General features: G+C 36.9%; 1 protein-coding gene and 1 pseudogene across 1 annotated transcript in view; both read left to right on the top strand.

Moving 5' to 3' along the window:
• The window catches only part of LOC107303006, a 55,529-nt pseudogene extending 46,275 nt beyond the window's left edge, over nucleotides 1–9,254 (top strand).
• Nucleotides 1–16,637, top strand: part of ASIC2 (acid sensing ion channel subunit 2) — a 187,221-nt gene that overhangs the window by 52,654 nt on the left and 117,930 nt on the right. The window lies entirely within an intron of this gene.

Here is a 16,637-nt window from a genome sequence, read left to right as displayed (position 1 = left end):
CTTCCAAAAAATAGCGGACAAGCGGGGGGGGGGGGGGTTAAGTAGTAAAAAAAGTAGACTGTACAGCTTTAGATTACGTACCATTTCATCATAAAGCTTTTGAATAAAAAAAATGTCCACTATTTTGTGAAAAAAAATAGTGAACATAATGTGAAAAAAGTGGACTGTCCACTCAAATAGTGGACACCTGGCAACCCTATGAACTAGACAAGTTTGGTTATGGTATGTTTAGCATTCATTTGTCTCTGCAACTTTCCGATAAGCCCAGTAATTTCCACAAATAAATTACATGTGTGGTGTTTTATAAATTTAAAAAGTGACAGGTAATAAATTTAGATCTCTTGTTATTAAAAATGTTGAATCCTTGTAGCAACAGAAACTAGTATTCTCCTCTCCTGTGGAGGAGCTAAAGATCTGTCTATTTGCTTCTGGAAATTTCCAGTCTATCTCAAACAGCTTCAACCTGAGGGAGGCAGACTCTGCAATAGGGGATTTTTTGCAATAAATAGTCTCTTTATTCATTACCTCTTATTCTGTAAGATCATTTGTATCTGTGTAGTTTCCCTCATAATTTATTTTTTATGGGCATCTCTAAACTTTTAGACTACTATATCTAAGGTGCCTATTTAAATCACTTAAGATTTGCAGATGATGTTGTTCTCTTCTCTCTGGAGAAGAACTAGATGTAGTAAACCACTACATATATCTTGGCCAGCGGAACTCAATGGAAGGTGATACAATAAAGGAAATTGAATGGCTTGTTTATAGATAGTTGGTAATACAAAGTGTTTGATAAAATTAGTTGAAAACTTCACCAATCTGGTATTTTTTTAAAATAATGATAAATTTACTTAATTAAATGTTTGTGTGACAGACCTTTTTAAACAGTTTAAAGAAACATGCGTCACTATAATAAGCAAAAGGAAGCAGGCATGTTTAGTAGGAAAAACTACTTAAAATCTTTTCTCATTCCTGATGAGTGAAATCTGCTTCCCCCAAAATGTTCCATAAAGTAAACAGTGTCTTTAAATCTTGAGTCCAATAAATGCATGGTTTCTGATTTAATCTGCTAAAGCTGAATTAAATTTTTTGTTTATTGACTTGCTGTTCTAAAAGTTGTAGCCTAATGAGATACGTCTGAGTGGCATGGACATTTCTGCTGATAAATTACTTTCAGGGGAATTCAAAGAGCCACTTGTCTACCATATCTTAACTGCCAGGTTTTTCCAGCACAGACTGAAGAGGCAGATGTAAATTGTTGAACATTTTCTCCTGTTCTTAGCAGCAGGTGCATTTGGGCAAATCTTACTTTCTTTTCTACTTGAAAAAGCTGCTCTTCTCTAAATTAGGAATGAAAATTAGTACCTTGAAATATACTACAAGTGGAGAAAATAGTCTCATTATGCAAAGTGCACCACTTCATGCAAATGTGATCATGTACTTCCATATTGCTTTTTTGTGTCCTAATGTTTTACCAATCTTAAATCCATTTGTTTTCAGAAGATATGCTATTGAACTAATAAATCAAACTGTTCCTAATAGAGTCTCATTTTATTATATTTCTGCTCATTAAAAAAAATCTCTCCTCTTATTAGTTCTGAGTTAAACTAGCTAGTTGGTGAGATCCATTTGACCCTCAAATTGCATCTTCAGTTAAAGGAACTGAAGTAGCAAACTGTTTTAAAAACCTCTGGCTAAGAATGAGAGAAAAAATGCCTGAGGAGATTGCACTAAGACAGAAAAAAAAAGCATTGCTTCCTTTAAATCACTCTCCCCCAAGCTCAACCCCTCCAGTTGTGTTAAAATAATAGCAGAGCTGTTTGGGAGTTCTGGAGTTGCAGTTCCAATATAGATAGAATTTGCCGAGTTGGGGAAAAAAATGCTCTAAATTAAGATGGGTTATTCAACTTGGCAGTTTTCAGATTGCTTTGTATCCCAGACACACTTGGCTTGTTGTAAGGCAGGTCGTCACCTTGTTGAGTATTAGCACAATGTAATTGTATCATGCTAAGATTTACTAAGATTCAAGTTCAAATCTCACTCAACCATAAACTTCCTTTGATCTTTAGCAAGTAATTATCTTTAAATATGAACTACCACAGTAGAATGTAGGGAAGATAAAATATTTTGGAGAGAATAAGCTATGACATCTTGAGATTATTGTAGGAAAGGTGAGCTGTAAAAGCATTAAGTAAGTGTTGAAAGGGAAAATGTAAAATGGGCCAAGTCATAGAAAGTTCAGGAGCCAATAGATTTGAACCAAGCTCTGTGACATGTGTTCTGTATAGCTTTGAATGAATTGTTATTTGATTGCTTAATCAAGCATAAAACAGTATGGATGCCATCTTACAAAACAAGTTATTCGAGTGAAAAAAAAAAACTACTGAAGTCAATCGGGTTTTCTTGTAATCAGGCATTGAATTTCACAGGATGGCATGTTGCCCTAAAAATTTGCATGAATTGAACATTAGTATGACAAACAGTCTATCTGCACTGCTTTTAAATCAGGCTGGTCAGGCTGCTGTTGCAGTATGAATTAATGTAAATTGGAGATAAATACTGTAAAAAAATAAAAAGACATCTTTGGCCAGGCAGAATTGTAGATTGGGGACAGGACTGAGGTAAAGGTGTTAGCTCTCTAAAAAAGATTTCCTGCTTTCACCATGGACCTTTGAAAAATATGTAGTGCCCTCCCCCCCAACACACTTCACATTATATTGAAACAGAATACTGTACATAATATCACAATATTACACAGTAATAAAATCACTTTTTATAAGGCAGATCCTGAGATCTTTAACATAAATGATAGCAATATGTTGAGCTTGGTTTTACACTCACTAATTTAAAAGTTTTTTCCTAAATTGTAAGATAACACCATGGTTGGTAAAACTGGGGGAGAGAAAGAAAGCAATAAGATAATGCCCAGAATACATTTACTGAATATGGAAAAGAATACATTTGCATAATTATGTCAGATTTGCATAATTTTAATGCAGATTTTCACCAGGGTTTTGAAGTTAGCACAGAGTGCTAACCCAAAATCATTTATATTGAGTAAAACATTTGTCAAGAGGAAAAGAAAGTTTTCCTGATGAAAAATTGGATTTTACAAGTTTTTAGGGACCTTAAACTTTGGAGCACAAAAATAACAATTCATTTAATTAAATCAATCAAATTAATTAAATATAGTTCACTTGTTATTTCCCATATTTTTAATAATTTATATCACTTAGAAATTATAAATTACTGGCAATTTGTGGGGTATTATGTAGCCTGTGGACCTTGAACATTATATTCTATTAGAGCTTTGAGATCAGGCTTGTTTAAGTACACAGATGAGACAATTTGGGGTGGTGCTCTTCCACTGTGTTTCTGTCTCTCAGCCCCATTGCTCTTCCTAAATGGAAAGGGTAATTGCAGCAGTAAGGATTTAATTGCTATGGTGCATACTGCCTGCAGTGCAGACTCTTACACAAATGTAGTTTTAATTTATATTGTCCCAGGTAGGAAGAATCCAGGAGAATGTTGTCATGGCTCTTCATAATCACTTTGAAAATTGGTAACTGCAACTTTCTAGAGATGCAAGAAAAAAAAAAGGTGTTAATTGTTGAAAAGCTTCAAGAAGAAAAGATAGTAGGAAATGAAAATGTAATAGGGCAAATAGTGAATTAGGGAAGTTTATAATCACATTCTTCTTTTCTTTTTCCCTTTTCTTTTTTCCCTTTTCTCTTTCCCTTTCTTTCCCTGAAAAAGCCCTATTGTTATTTGGCTTCGAGTTTGTTTGTTTTAGGTTCAGCAAAGATGGACCAAAGCTCCCAATTTCAACCTTGATGTAGCCCAAGTAAGCAAGGAATAAAAAAAAAGTAAAGCTTGCCAAGCTATTATTGGTAGCCCTTGACTTACAACCACAGTTGGGACTAGAACTTCTATTACTAAATGCAGTTGTTAAATGAGTGGCTCCCAAATTTATGACAATTAGTAAGGTAGTTGTTAAGCAATTTATGTGATTGTTAAGTGAATCTGGTTTTCCCCATTGACTTTCTTTGTTAAAAGCCTCCTGGGTATTGTAGGAGATGTCCAGGTTGAGCCTGAGGGAGGAGTCAAACACATCATCAGTCTCAAGTCCCTTCTTGCCCACAAGAGATATAAATCCAACCCATCTTGAATTTCATTGACTCTTATCTACCATCAATTTGCTTTGGCCATTAGTAGTTCAGATTCTTGTAGAGAGCTTAAGCATGCAATAAACCTTTATATTCATTTGGATGTCCTGGACTTCTGATTTCTTGCACTTGACAGGTAGGTCACAAATGGTGTTCTCATGATCCTGGGATGCTGCAACCATCATGAATACATGCCGGCTGTCAAACATCTGAATTTTGGTCACATGATTGGAGGGATTCTCTAGTTGTCATAAATATGAGAACTGGTTGTAAGTCACTTTTTACAACAGTGATGTAACTTTTTTTAAAAAAAATATTTTATTAATTTTCCAATTTTACATTTAAGTATTTAAAAACCAGTGCAGTGACTGGATTAATCAATAGTTCGATAACAAAATCTTTAGTACAAGTCTCAAGTTGCAACATCAAATGTTTCTTCTCTTTTTCCCTTAACATTTACTGTCTCGTATTCAAGCTAGTACAGTTCTTATTATATCAACTCAATAAAAATATCATTATTACATTTATCAATAAATTTTTAGCTTTTACATATCTTAATTACATTCAATCTTCATAAACAATCCATATCCTGTTATTAATTTCTCATCAATATTCCAATTTAACCTTTGATATTTATAATTTTCAAGCCTTAGATAACCAAAATTTCCCTTATCTCAATTCATAACAAAATCTAATATCCAAAATACACATTTTATCTATTTGAATATATTCTTGTTCTATTTCCTAAAAGTTATCTATTTCCCACCATATTAAATCATCTACTTAATAATACAATATCCCCTTTAATAAATCAAAACCATTATGTATATTACCTGGGTTAATCAATAAATCAAATACATTCGTAATAATTATTTTTTTTTCCTTTTAGGTCTAATTTTTAAATATTAAACAGATAAAGTCCTTATTTTCAACTAATTTCCAAGTATTTTAAATCTAATGACCAGAATTCTCCTTATCTCAACTTCTCCTGTTAACCCTCTAATTAATAATGTGAAATCCTCTCTAATAAGTCAAAACCCCAATTTTCTTCAACCTTATTCTGGCTTTCTTCCTTTGCCAACTAGGCTTCCATATCTGTTGTTTTAGATCATCAAATAGATCTCCCTCTATTATTATATATGTTATTTGAAATAAAGGAGACCATTTAATTGCCATTTTTTTGGAAGGGCTAGCCCATTTGTAGTCATTAGGTTGGCTCCCTGTTATTCCAATTCCCCATGTTTGGCCTGATATGTTTGTCTTCCATTCAATCTGTTCTTCTTTTTCAATTTTTTTTTTAATTGAAAATTTTAAAAAGTTTTACAATATAATTCCCCTCCTCCCNCCTCCCCCCCCCGACTTCCCAGAGCCACACACAGGGTTAACAATACAATAATTATACTCCATCTTAAATTATGTCACCCTTAAATTAACAATTCTATAACATCCTTTAGCTCTCTTCTAAACAAACATATTATACATCATTATTACTAATTAAAAAGAAATAAACTACATTAACAATCTAAAATTTACTCAAAAACCAAATGAAACTTTTTAGTTCCATATTTATTCTCAATATAATCTATCCATCTTCTCCAAACCAAAATATATCTTTCTTGTGAGTAATCCTTCACGTAGGCTGAAATCTTAGCCATTTCTGCTAAATTTGAAACTTTAAAAGCCCAATCTTCTATAGTGGGCAAGCATTCCGTTTTCCAACATTGAGCTACTAATAATCTTGCAGCAGTTATCAAATCTTCTTTTTCAAATTTGTTCTGGTTTATATAGAAAGTCATTTCCATTTTCAGTGTTGTCGCTTCCTTTTCTGGATTTTCCATCAGCTGTATTTGTTGGTCAATTGATTCCTCTGTCTTAATATTTGATTGTCCCACTTCTTCTGTTATCTTCTGCATTATAGGTTCTTTGGTTGTAGTGAAAGTTTGGGTTTGTGTATCTAAGCTGGTGTCTTAATCTTTTATGTTAAGTCTTATTTTATCACAAGCTAAAAGAATGGCTTCATGTATTGCTTTCTCCAATAAAAATAGAAAAATTTTTGGTCCCCGAGTTTCAGGAACATATAAATCCAATTAGATTAAAGTTGTTCTTTTAATGCTTTAATTTCCCTGGGTAGTCAGACGCCGCTATTCTTAGAGGGTTGGATAGAAATTCCCTTCCCTCTCTCCTCACAGGGGGAAAGATACTTCAGGTAGCTTTTACAGAAAAAGAAAGCACTTAGGGTAAAGAGAAGATCAGATCTCATCCAGTTTCATCCATGTTGTTTTCGAAGTGCTTGTTAGTAAGTTTGACTTCAGCTGTCTGCAGCCTAATGACAGGCCATATTACTATGGCCGGTCATTCCTCCGCCAGTTTGGAGTGCTGCCCCAGATCGAGCGGAAGGGCTGCTGCTCTCCCGTGATCAAGTGGGGGTCCCCTCCTTGCTCGTCGCCCCTACAGGGCAACTTTCGACCCTTTCCAGGGTCCCCCAGCGGAGCAAAAACGGATGTGGAAGATGGAGCTCGCCTTCCAAATGTCCGCAGTGGCTGTGGCGGCAAACCGGAAGTCCAGCGATGTAACTTTTAATGTTGCTAAATAAGTGGTTCTAAATCGAGGATTATCTGTAATTATTTTACAACCATTTTTCACCTATTGTTGTTAAAATTGATATATGGATCTAATTTTTTCTCATTTCAACTCTTAAATGGCATCTTGTAAGTTGAACTCCTGTTTATGAAGTTGGTGGGGCCAGGGCAAAACCAAAACTGGATATAACCAGTGTGGTGAATTTTTTAAGGTTATGGACTGTGAACAGGGAGATTCAGTTGGGAGACCTGAATCAATTTATCCAGGGGACTTTCCCTTTAAGACTGTCTAAAACAAAACTGAGAGAGAAAAAATAACCTGTTATTTTTTTTTTTGTCTTCCAAAATGGGAACATGCCGAAGAATGTTATGTATGTTAACCAGGAAAAAACTGAGTTTGGATTCTCCTGTCCATAAGTCACAGAATTGCCCTGACTATTTGGAGCCATATAATCTGTCGGAGCAGCCAGTCCTTTTGCACAGTGTTTTTGTTACAAACGCTTGCTTTAGCCATCTGAGTTCTGACAGAGAAAGCTTCAAAGAATTGACTTGGTAAAGTTGGCAACACTTTGTTATACCTCTAATAAGCTACCTACTTTCTTTGACCTTGTAGAAAAAACTTTATATTAAGGATGTAGCTAGCCACACATTTCCAGTTAATGGAAAGCCGGAACAAGCGCAATGATGTTATTGCAGTTTGAGTTCTTTTTCTTTTTTTCAGTGCTATATCTTCCTTTCCCTCCATAATTTCTATCAGATCCTTCATCTTGGTAGCTTAGACAGAGCAGTGGTCCTTGCCTAAGCTTCCAAGTATCATCTTTCCAAAGCTACTACCCCTTTTAAGGAGTTTTGCTTTAACAGATGGTTGAGTGTGCGATGGAAAGAAAGAAAGGGCAAGATTGTCCTTAATATAAATATGCTGCAAGGTTAAAAAGCTGTTTCAATGGTTAAAATAGAAGACTGAGTTGATAGATGCTTCCATACAGATTATTTGATATCCATTCCGCAGAGACCCTCTTATCTTCTTGCCCACATCCTTATTTGGATTCCCTTCCTTGGTACATGAATTTTTTAAAAACTGTACGTCTTAGTTATTTTTCTAGATTTTTTTATATTGCAAATGTATCAGAGCACTAGAACCAGTTGTAATTAAAAATGTATGAAAAGACTCAACAGACTGAATTCACTGGCTGCAATGTTATTTGTTTACTGTAAATTCTAATAGTAGGCTTCCCCTGTTGTGTACTCTTCTGGTAGATTTCTTTTGATTGATTATGTGCCATTAAATTGTTTTGACTCCTAGTGATCACAAAGAATTTCTCCATGATGTTCCATAGGTCGCTCCATGACAACCTATCACATTCATTACTGGTTATCTAGGTTTTGGCCTTCATCCAGCATGTCAGAACTATTGTTCATAGGCAGGATGGCTTCTTGTTTTTGATGACTTGGAATCTGGGAGTTGTGTTACCAATAAAGCTGGAAAATTAACATTAAATAACACTGATCTAAATTAGTGGGCTGTGACTCTTTCAAAATTTCAGACAAGAGTTTTATTTGTTCTACCAAAGGACTTGTCTGTGATAAATAGTTATAGTCTTTCTTTCTTAATAATGATTAAGAATATTTAGTATTGGCTAAGTTCTTTGATCAAAACAGGAAGGCCATAGCTATTCAATACAAACTGCAGTAATGAAAATAATAACTGAATATGTCTTGCAATATTGCAGTGCCAACTCCTGGCTCTTGTGTCCCAGTGTTGGGTGTAAGCTATCAGATTTGTATTGTGACATCCCAACACACACCTTGTTATTTAACACTACTCTGCAGACAACTGTGAGGAAGAGGGACCGTCTGACACTTCTTTATTTCTTTTTCCTTTCCTACTCCTTCTTTCCTGACATATTTTGATCCTGTTAGATCCTGTTTATTAATGTTTGTAATAAACATTATTAATGCTTATTTGCATTAAATTTAAATTTAAAATAGTTTGGGAAGCCTATCGTGCCTGCCCTTACCAGATCAGGAGGTGCCGGCACCAGCAGCAGTAGCGCCAGTCCCACCCCCAGAGCCCCACCGGTTGCTACCAATGTTCCATCCCCATCTGGGTTCTGTCCCTGGAGCATCTGCCCTCTTTTGACCTTTCTTCAACGATTTTGGGCCCCCGTCTGTGGGCTACGTGCAGGCTATGAAGCCAACAGGTGCCCAAGGCTCCCACAGCACATATATAGATTTGCTTTCTGTAATTGAAGAGATGGGCAAAGAGATCCGACCTACATACGCAGGTAGCAAGAGTGCTATGGAACGACTGAAGCGAGGCATTATTCATGCCCGGGTGCTAGTAAGAGAGTGTCTGGCAGAGACAGAGCGCAATGCCTGCACGGAACACTCACTTCCTCCTGGGACACCCTTGGAGGATCCTAGCACTTTCCAGCTAATCAATATTTTAGAATCCGGAGTTTCCCCCTTCTTTTCAAATCTTTCTGCCAATCAGTGTCTCAGGTCTTAGAACTATGATCGCCTTCAAAGACCTTTATACCAATTGGCACCTAAGAATCTGAAGTATCTCCATTTGCATCACAGAACTTCCTGTCAATTGCCATTCTGAGAATATATACAGAAAGCGTTCATTGTGCATATCCTTGGTTTATCAGTCGAAATATTGCTGGTGACAAGTTCTATATCTTTATAAAACACATGGGTTTTTTGAATAAATAAAAATCTTTAGAATTTGGAAAATAGCTTGGAGGTAATTGTGGTTTTGGCCTGTAATTCTCTTTGGCTGTCCATATTAAAAGACAGAATAGTTAAGCCAGAAATAGTTAAGCTAAAAGTTAGCTACTAGAGTCAAATAGTTCAAGGGGCAGACAACTGTTCTCTTGCCTGCATATAAGGACTCAGTATTATGCATTCTTAATCTTTGCAGATATGCATGTATGTATTTGTTTTTATTCTGAGATATCCTTCAGGCTATTAAGCATTCTTGTATATACATCATTGTGCAGCAGGCACAATGGGAATGCTAGAGTGTGTATGTGGAGCCTCATGAAAATTCATGTACATTAAAGTAGAACAAACAATGGTCCTCAGTGCCAGTGGGATCAAGCTGCAACAGAGCAACCTGAGGAGAAACAGCCCTCCAGCTGAAGGCTGAACTTTACAGTAAAATTGACAAAGCAGTTGAGTCTAAGCTGTCACTGAGCCAGATTTTGAACAACCTTGGAGCTTGCAACGATCAGCTGGTCAGTTTTGTCTCTTCCAATCAGCCAAAACAAGACAACTCTCTAGTGGCATTCAGCAAACAATGTATGCAGGATGACAACTCATTCCTAGAAAGTATTTCAAAGGGAAAGCTGTTTTAAGAAATAAAATATTAAGTTGGAGGCAAAAATTTTACAAATTTTTCTAATACAAATTTGCTTGCATACATTTTAAGGTGGTGGGTTTCCCCCCCTCTTTTATTAGAAAAAAGTAGGGGAATGAGGTATCCAGTCACTCAATTGGCAGATACGATGTTATTACATACTGCATTAAATCAAAGAAGTAAGTAATTGTAGTTTTGTGATCTAGTAACCAATGTCATAGATGTTCATTCTGGGAATAAGACCTAACCTATGCGGGCTCCGTTCAGCTTTCACTGAAAAGTGTGCTGGGAAATAGACACATGAGTGTAGTCCTCTGATTCTTTTTTATTTTGCTTCTGTGGTTACAGGGTAGTCCTCACGTAATGATGGTAACTGGGACTGGCAACTCTGGCAAGAATGTCCTAAAGCATGATGTCACCTGACTGTGTCAACTTATGACGGCAATTGCAGCAGTCCCAGTTATTATCTTGCATGGTCGCAATGTCTTCAAGTCATGTAATTGCCATTTTTGACTTCTTGCCAGCTTCCCTATTGACTTTGCTTGTCAGAAGCAGTAGTGAAGGTCACAAATGCTGATCATGTGACTGTGAGATGCATCCAGATCTCAATCACATAATCACCGTTGCTATGAGGATCCATCATAAATCCCCTCGTTCAGCACTCTCTTTAGTTGGAAAAGTTGCTGAACAAGTGGTCATTCAGTGAGGAGAGAAATTGAATACATTTAACACTGACTTTCTTGGCCAATTTTTAAGTCATAGGATGACTTCAATTATAACAGCTCTTACTCTTTCAGGTACAGTTTCCTCCAAATAAACAGCATAAAGGATTGCCAAATAGTTCCGTTGATCAGCACGGTTTTAAAGGCATTTGTAAAATAGACATCATGTTAGCTTCTTTGCTCAAAAACTCCCTAGAAATTCTGAGCAGGCTGTAAAATATGTATAAAGCATATGTCACTTTCCATTCCTTTTAATCTCCTTGTCCCCAAATCATAGATGAAACTGAATGCTGTAGGCTGATAAATTTGCTATCAATGAAATCTGTGGCATAGGCTGGTCTCTAAAGGATCCAAAACACATTTAACTTTAATCTAAATTCATGTAAAGAAGATCAAATCACACCGGCGGTTTCTTTATCTACATGTTTTCCACTGTCCCCTGACTCAGAGGTTTGGGAGAAGCATTTTATTGGGCGGGGGAGAGGGCTGCATCTTGTGTGTTTTTCCTCTAGGAAAAGAGATGTTTCTACCAAAGCAGGGTGATCTTTATTAAATTTTAAACCCCTTGGTGCCCAAGAAAGCAACTGGATAGTCAAACATGGTGATATAATCCAGCTATGCTTGGATTGGAAGACTGTTCTTTTCTTTGGTTGTTGCCACGGTAGTATATTTTGTGTTTGACTGCATAGGGTGCTTCACAATATTAATTAGTTGTACCAAAGAGAAAATGAAACCATTCACCAATCTCTTCTCTTTTGGTTGTAATGTGTACCAGACAAAATCCAGTTAGGGATTCTGTTCACCTCTAAAAGAAAACAATAATTAGTATAGCTTATCCATTCCAATGGATATTGAATAAAGTGGCTGGATGGAATCACTGAAGCAGTAGGCGTGAGCTTAAATGGACTCCAGAAGATGGTAGAGGACAGGAAGGCCTGGAGGAACGTTGTCCATGGGGTTGCGATGGGTTGGATACGACTTCGCAACTAACAACAACAATCCATTCCAAGTTTATATCCCTATTTACCTAATAATAAATCCAATTTACATTTTTTTAAAAAACTCCCCTTAACTCTCTGCTTTCCTAAAGGGAAGTTAGGAACCTGACCCTAAAGAGCATTATGGATTCAAAATGAATTGGAGGCAAAGTTGGGAAGAATTAAGATCAGTAGCCAAAAAAGCTGAGTGATTTGGGCTACTCATTAGCTCGCAACCCAGCCTACTTCACAGGATTGTTTCTGTGAGAAAAAACCAGAATGTTTATTCTTGGAGCTGCTGAACAATAGATGGAATATACCAGCATAAAACAATTAAATAATCTACCCAGTAGAAAAAATGAAGTGCAGGATAGTGTCTGATCTGGAAATATTTACAGCCAAGCCAAGTATAAGCAATGGTTTGTATGAAAGATGGAGCCAGACTAAGCTGCATAATTCTCTATTCCCTGATAATTTGCTTAATCTAAGAAAATCCTGATTTACAATATATCTCAGGAGACACTGGCATAGAGAAATTCATTATCTGAAGAGATATAAACCCTGTCTTGATCCTTCTGAATAACGAATCTCCTCAGCTAAAATGCATCGGATTTTCCCCAAAGATCTCTGCATGGGAACAATGACTGAACCCAAAAGAAAGGGATATGTAATTATTTCAGTGCAGCTAGAACTTATCAGTGCATGGAATAAAGTGGTCAATTAAGATTTCTGCTTTTAGGAGAAGGCCTTGCTAAACCAGCCACCAAAGATTCTCTGAAAAGAACCATTATAAAAGCAGAGCGTCATCTATTTGATTATGGGGGGAGCACAGAAGAATATAGTCATTTGACAAAGAAATATCTGTCTGAGAATATTTTATTTATCAAATTATATGCTGCTCATCTCACAATGCAGGACGACACTGAGAAACTTACAATGTAATAAAACATGGAAGTAAAAACAATAATAAATATAAAACAGATTAAAAGAACAAGCAATTAAACAAACTAAAAAAATCATTGGTGAGTGAGATAATGGTGAGATGGTGGTGGCTTCTCTGTTACTACAATAGCCATCTCCAGGCAATAGCTTTTCTTCAGGGCCCTCTGCCAACTGGCATAGCCAGGTTTTAAGATATTTCCTGAAGGCCAAAAGGGCGGTTGCAGGCATCACTTCCTAGGGGAAGATGTTCTAAAGCAGGGGTGTCAAACTTGCAACGTCATGTGACATGTCACAACTTTTTTTCCATTGCTGGCAATGGGATGTGCGCGGTTTCGCCATGATGCATCCAGCCCATGAGCTGGCAGTTTGACACCCCTGTTCTAAAGGACTGGAGCCATGGCAGAAAAAGCTCTTCTGGACGCTGCCAGCCACAATTCTTTGGCTGATGGGGTCTGCAATAGGTCTCTTCTGCCAGCATGAGTGGGCCAATTCAATCCCATTGAAGCATAGATATTCTGGATCTAAGACTTTTAAAGGTGATGACCAACATCTTGAATTGGACCCCGAAGCAAATCGGCAGTCATGTTACAGTGCTATTACATGTACCACCCTAAAGGCCTCCAAAATTGTATGTGCTGCTGCATTGTGGACTAATTGTAGCTTCCAAATATTCTTCAAAGATAGCCCCAGGTAGAGTGCATTGCAGTAATCCAAACAGGAGATAACCCAGGCATGTGTGACTGAGCACAGACCCTCGTGATTCAGAAAAGGGTGTAATTGGCACACGACACAAAGTTGCGCAAAGCCATGACTGCCACTCTTTCATCAGGACTTGCAGGTCTGAGTTGCAAACTGGGTCTGTCTGGGATAGTGCTACCCATCCAGAATGATAGATGACAGACCTTCAGATCCCAAGGCTCTGCATATCCACAGCCACTCTGTCTTACCAAGTTTTAGTTCACTAACTGCCTCAAATCTGATGGCAAATATATGAAACTACAATTCCTATAATTCAAGGTGTTGGCCTTTGGCTCTAGACCTCTTACTGTATTCCTTCATGTGTGAAGGAACGACTTCCCATCTAACTCTGATCTGAAGTGTAGGTGGGCAACTCATGGACCACATGTAGATCCCAACATATGGCTCCAGAAGATTGCCAGATTGTACTGCGGTAATATGGCAGCAAGATGGCAGTTTGCCAGTAGTGTGATTTTTAATAATTTTCCTTTTTAAAAGGTGATGGTAGATACATGTCCTCTATGTCAAAAAGAAAAAGGAAAGGAAAAAGGGGGGGGGAGGAAAAAGGAGGTAAAGACTTTCTTCCAAGATTCCTCTTCTTATCTTGCCTGCCAGCCACCTGCATTACTTTTGCTTTCTATCTGCTTTATTTCCTGTAACATTGGATGACCAAAACCACAAAATCTCTTCATCAGTATTTGTAGAAACAAACAAAACCCATCAGCGTTTTGATAAGCAGCTGCTGCCCGCTGATTCTGAACTTCCTCACCTGCTGTCTGCTCAGTGATGGGCTGGCAACTCAAGCAGATAAATCTATTTTCATGCTTTTTCAGTAGCCTTTTTGCTGTGATGCAATTGTTCCTAAAAGAAAGAAAAGAGAAAAGGTCCATAATCGTACAGCATCAACCCTTCCTTTTTCAATAAAGATGAGCTGCATGCTTTACATACCTGTGCTACAAATGTAAGCTGATTTAGCTGTCATGGCTTTGCTGTAGGACAACTATAGTTCACAGGGGAGGGGAGAGACAAGGAAACTGCAACAAAAATGGCTATCATTTTCTAGTCTCTGATCCCTCAGACAATTGTTCAGAGGCAAATGGGACCTCTCTCAAAGCCCAGTCTGCTTGTGACAGAGTCACTTTGCAATTGTAAAGCTTGATTCTAAATAAGCAAGGATTCTATTTTCTACTCCATTACCACTTTCTCCTATAAAGATCTGACAGAAGAGAGGAGGGTACACCTAATGTGTTGTTTGCAAACAGTATAGGAACTCATCTAAGACTGACTGGATTAACAGCATTTGCTATGCCCAGCTAGTTAGGGCTACAGTTGGCTGGATTTCACACACCATTGCAAATATAAACCATAGTTTACAAACCACAGTAATATTTTATACAAGGCAGTATTCCAGAAACAAATAATGCCAATCTATAGCTCATACATGAATCCAGCCATGAAAAGTCAGTAATCTCATTCCAAAATTGCTAGTAGATTATAATGAAAAACTCACAGGCAAAAGAAGGGTTCCATAGCCCTTTTGTGTTCATGTTCACCATCCTTTGGTATTCAGGGTTCTATAGAACTTGATAATGGAGGTAAAGTGAGGATCCAGATTGTTGGGGGCAATAGGCTAAAACTGTAAACCACTCAGAGAGTGCTGTAAGTCTAAATGTTATTGCTATTGCTATATGCCATAATTTATAATAATGGATGATCTGATTTATCATATTTGAAAACTAGCTAGGCCACTACACTATGCAATGTTTTGTGTTTTTAAAAATCACAATGCATTATTTTTTTTTACTAAAATAAAAATTTTCATATAGTTAAGAGATTAGTTTTAAACATAATGTCTGTGATATGTGACTACCATTTTTGTCAGAGTTAGTTATTGGTTTAGGTACTCTTTCGTACAGTAATATCATTAGGCACCATAGCAGGATGCACATCTCTTAACTGGTCTAGCCAGGGCTTTTTTTCTCATAGAACGCCCAGAACGGAGTTCCGGCACCTTTTTTGGATGGAACCTTGTAGGGTAGGCAAGATATGACATGTGTGAGTTCCGGCACCTTTTTTTTTTTTTTTTAGAAAAAAAGCACTGGATCTAGCCCAGTTACAGGTGTTTTTTTTTGTTTCCTGCAACATGCCAATGGGTGGCAACCATTCTCTCCTCAAATGTGTTGTACCACATAGATTTGGAGATAGAAAAGCTTTACCTTTCTAGATGGTAGTCCTTTCACCTGAATGTTGTGTTCCCAAGTGGAACCAGAAGTAGGGTCTGGGTGTAATCTCTCTATTTTATTTCCTCTTAAGAAGGAATTAGTTTAGAGCTAAGACATAACAGCTATATGGATGGGACCATATACAGTGTAGACATATATTCCAAGGAGCTCTGGTTGAAAATAAGCCCTTGAGAAAGCAAATGGATTCCTAATAGTTGATTTAGCTTGAAAATGGAAGAAAAGTGAACCTAACAACCTTTTGTCTTCTTGAACATTACTTTACATGCATGAAGCATTATTATTGCAATTAATTAACGAGTACAGTGCTTCCTGGGTTCCACTCTTGGTGGTTGAGTCTCCATTCTCTCCCTAACTTACAAAGAGAGTAGAGTGAAAAAAACCAAGGGCTGCTGCACAAGGCAGTGAGATTTAATCTTTCATCAATGAAAACATATTTTACTCAGTAATTGGGTCAGTACTTAGGGCTGATTTATTTTTTAGCATAAATTGATGGAAGATTTTTGCTGAGTGTAACTGACATGAAAAAATTATCACCTAGGATTTTTCCAGTACTTTGTAAGTTCTTCCTGTTTTGAGACTGAACATTCTCAATCTCAGATTGGAATTAAGTATACAAAACAGAGAAATAGCACAAACACTGTAATTTTCATTTGCTCTTACAGCAGATATTTCATTTCTCTCTATTTATTTGGGATGAAGGAGAATTAGCAAACTGTAGTTTTAATTTTTTTATGCTAAATGTTATATAAAGTACAATAGGAAACAGAGTAAAGAGTAAAATATCATTATAGCAGGCATGAAAATGAAAGTTGATTTTAAAACAATATGAATATAAAAACATATCTTAATTGCATTTGCACTTAATATCCATATGTTCAATCAGTATCCTGTTTTTGCTTTTTTTAT

This window comes from Protobothrops mucrosquamatus, unplaced genomic scaffold (assembly GCF_001527695.2).
Source record: "Protobothrops mucrosquamatus isolate PMUCROS unplaced genomic scaffold, P.Mucros_1.0 scaffold1, whole genome shotgun sequence".
NCBI classification, from domain to species: Eukaryota; Metazoa; Chordata; class Lepidosauria; order Squamata; family Viperidae; genus Protobothrops; species Protobothrops mucrosquamatus.
Note: the sequence above shows the minus strand (reverse complement) of the source record. Positions and strands in the feature narration are given on the sequence as shown.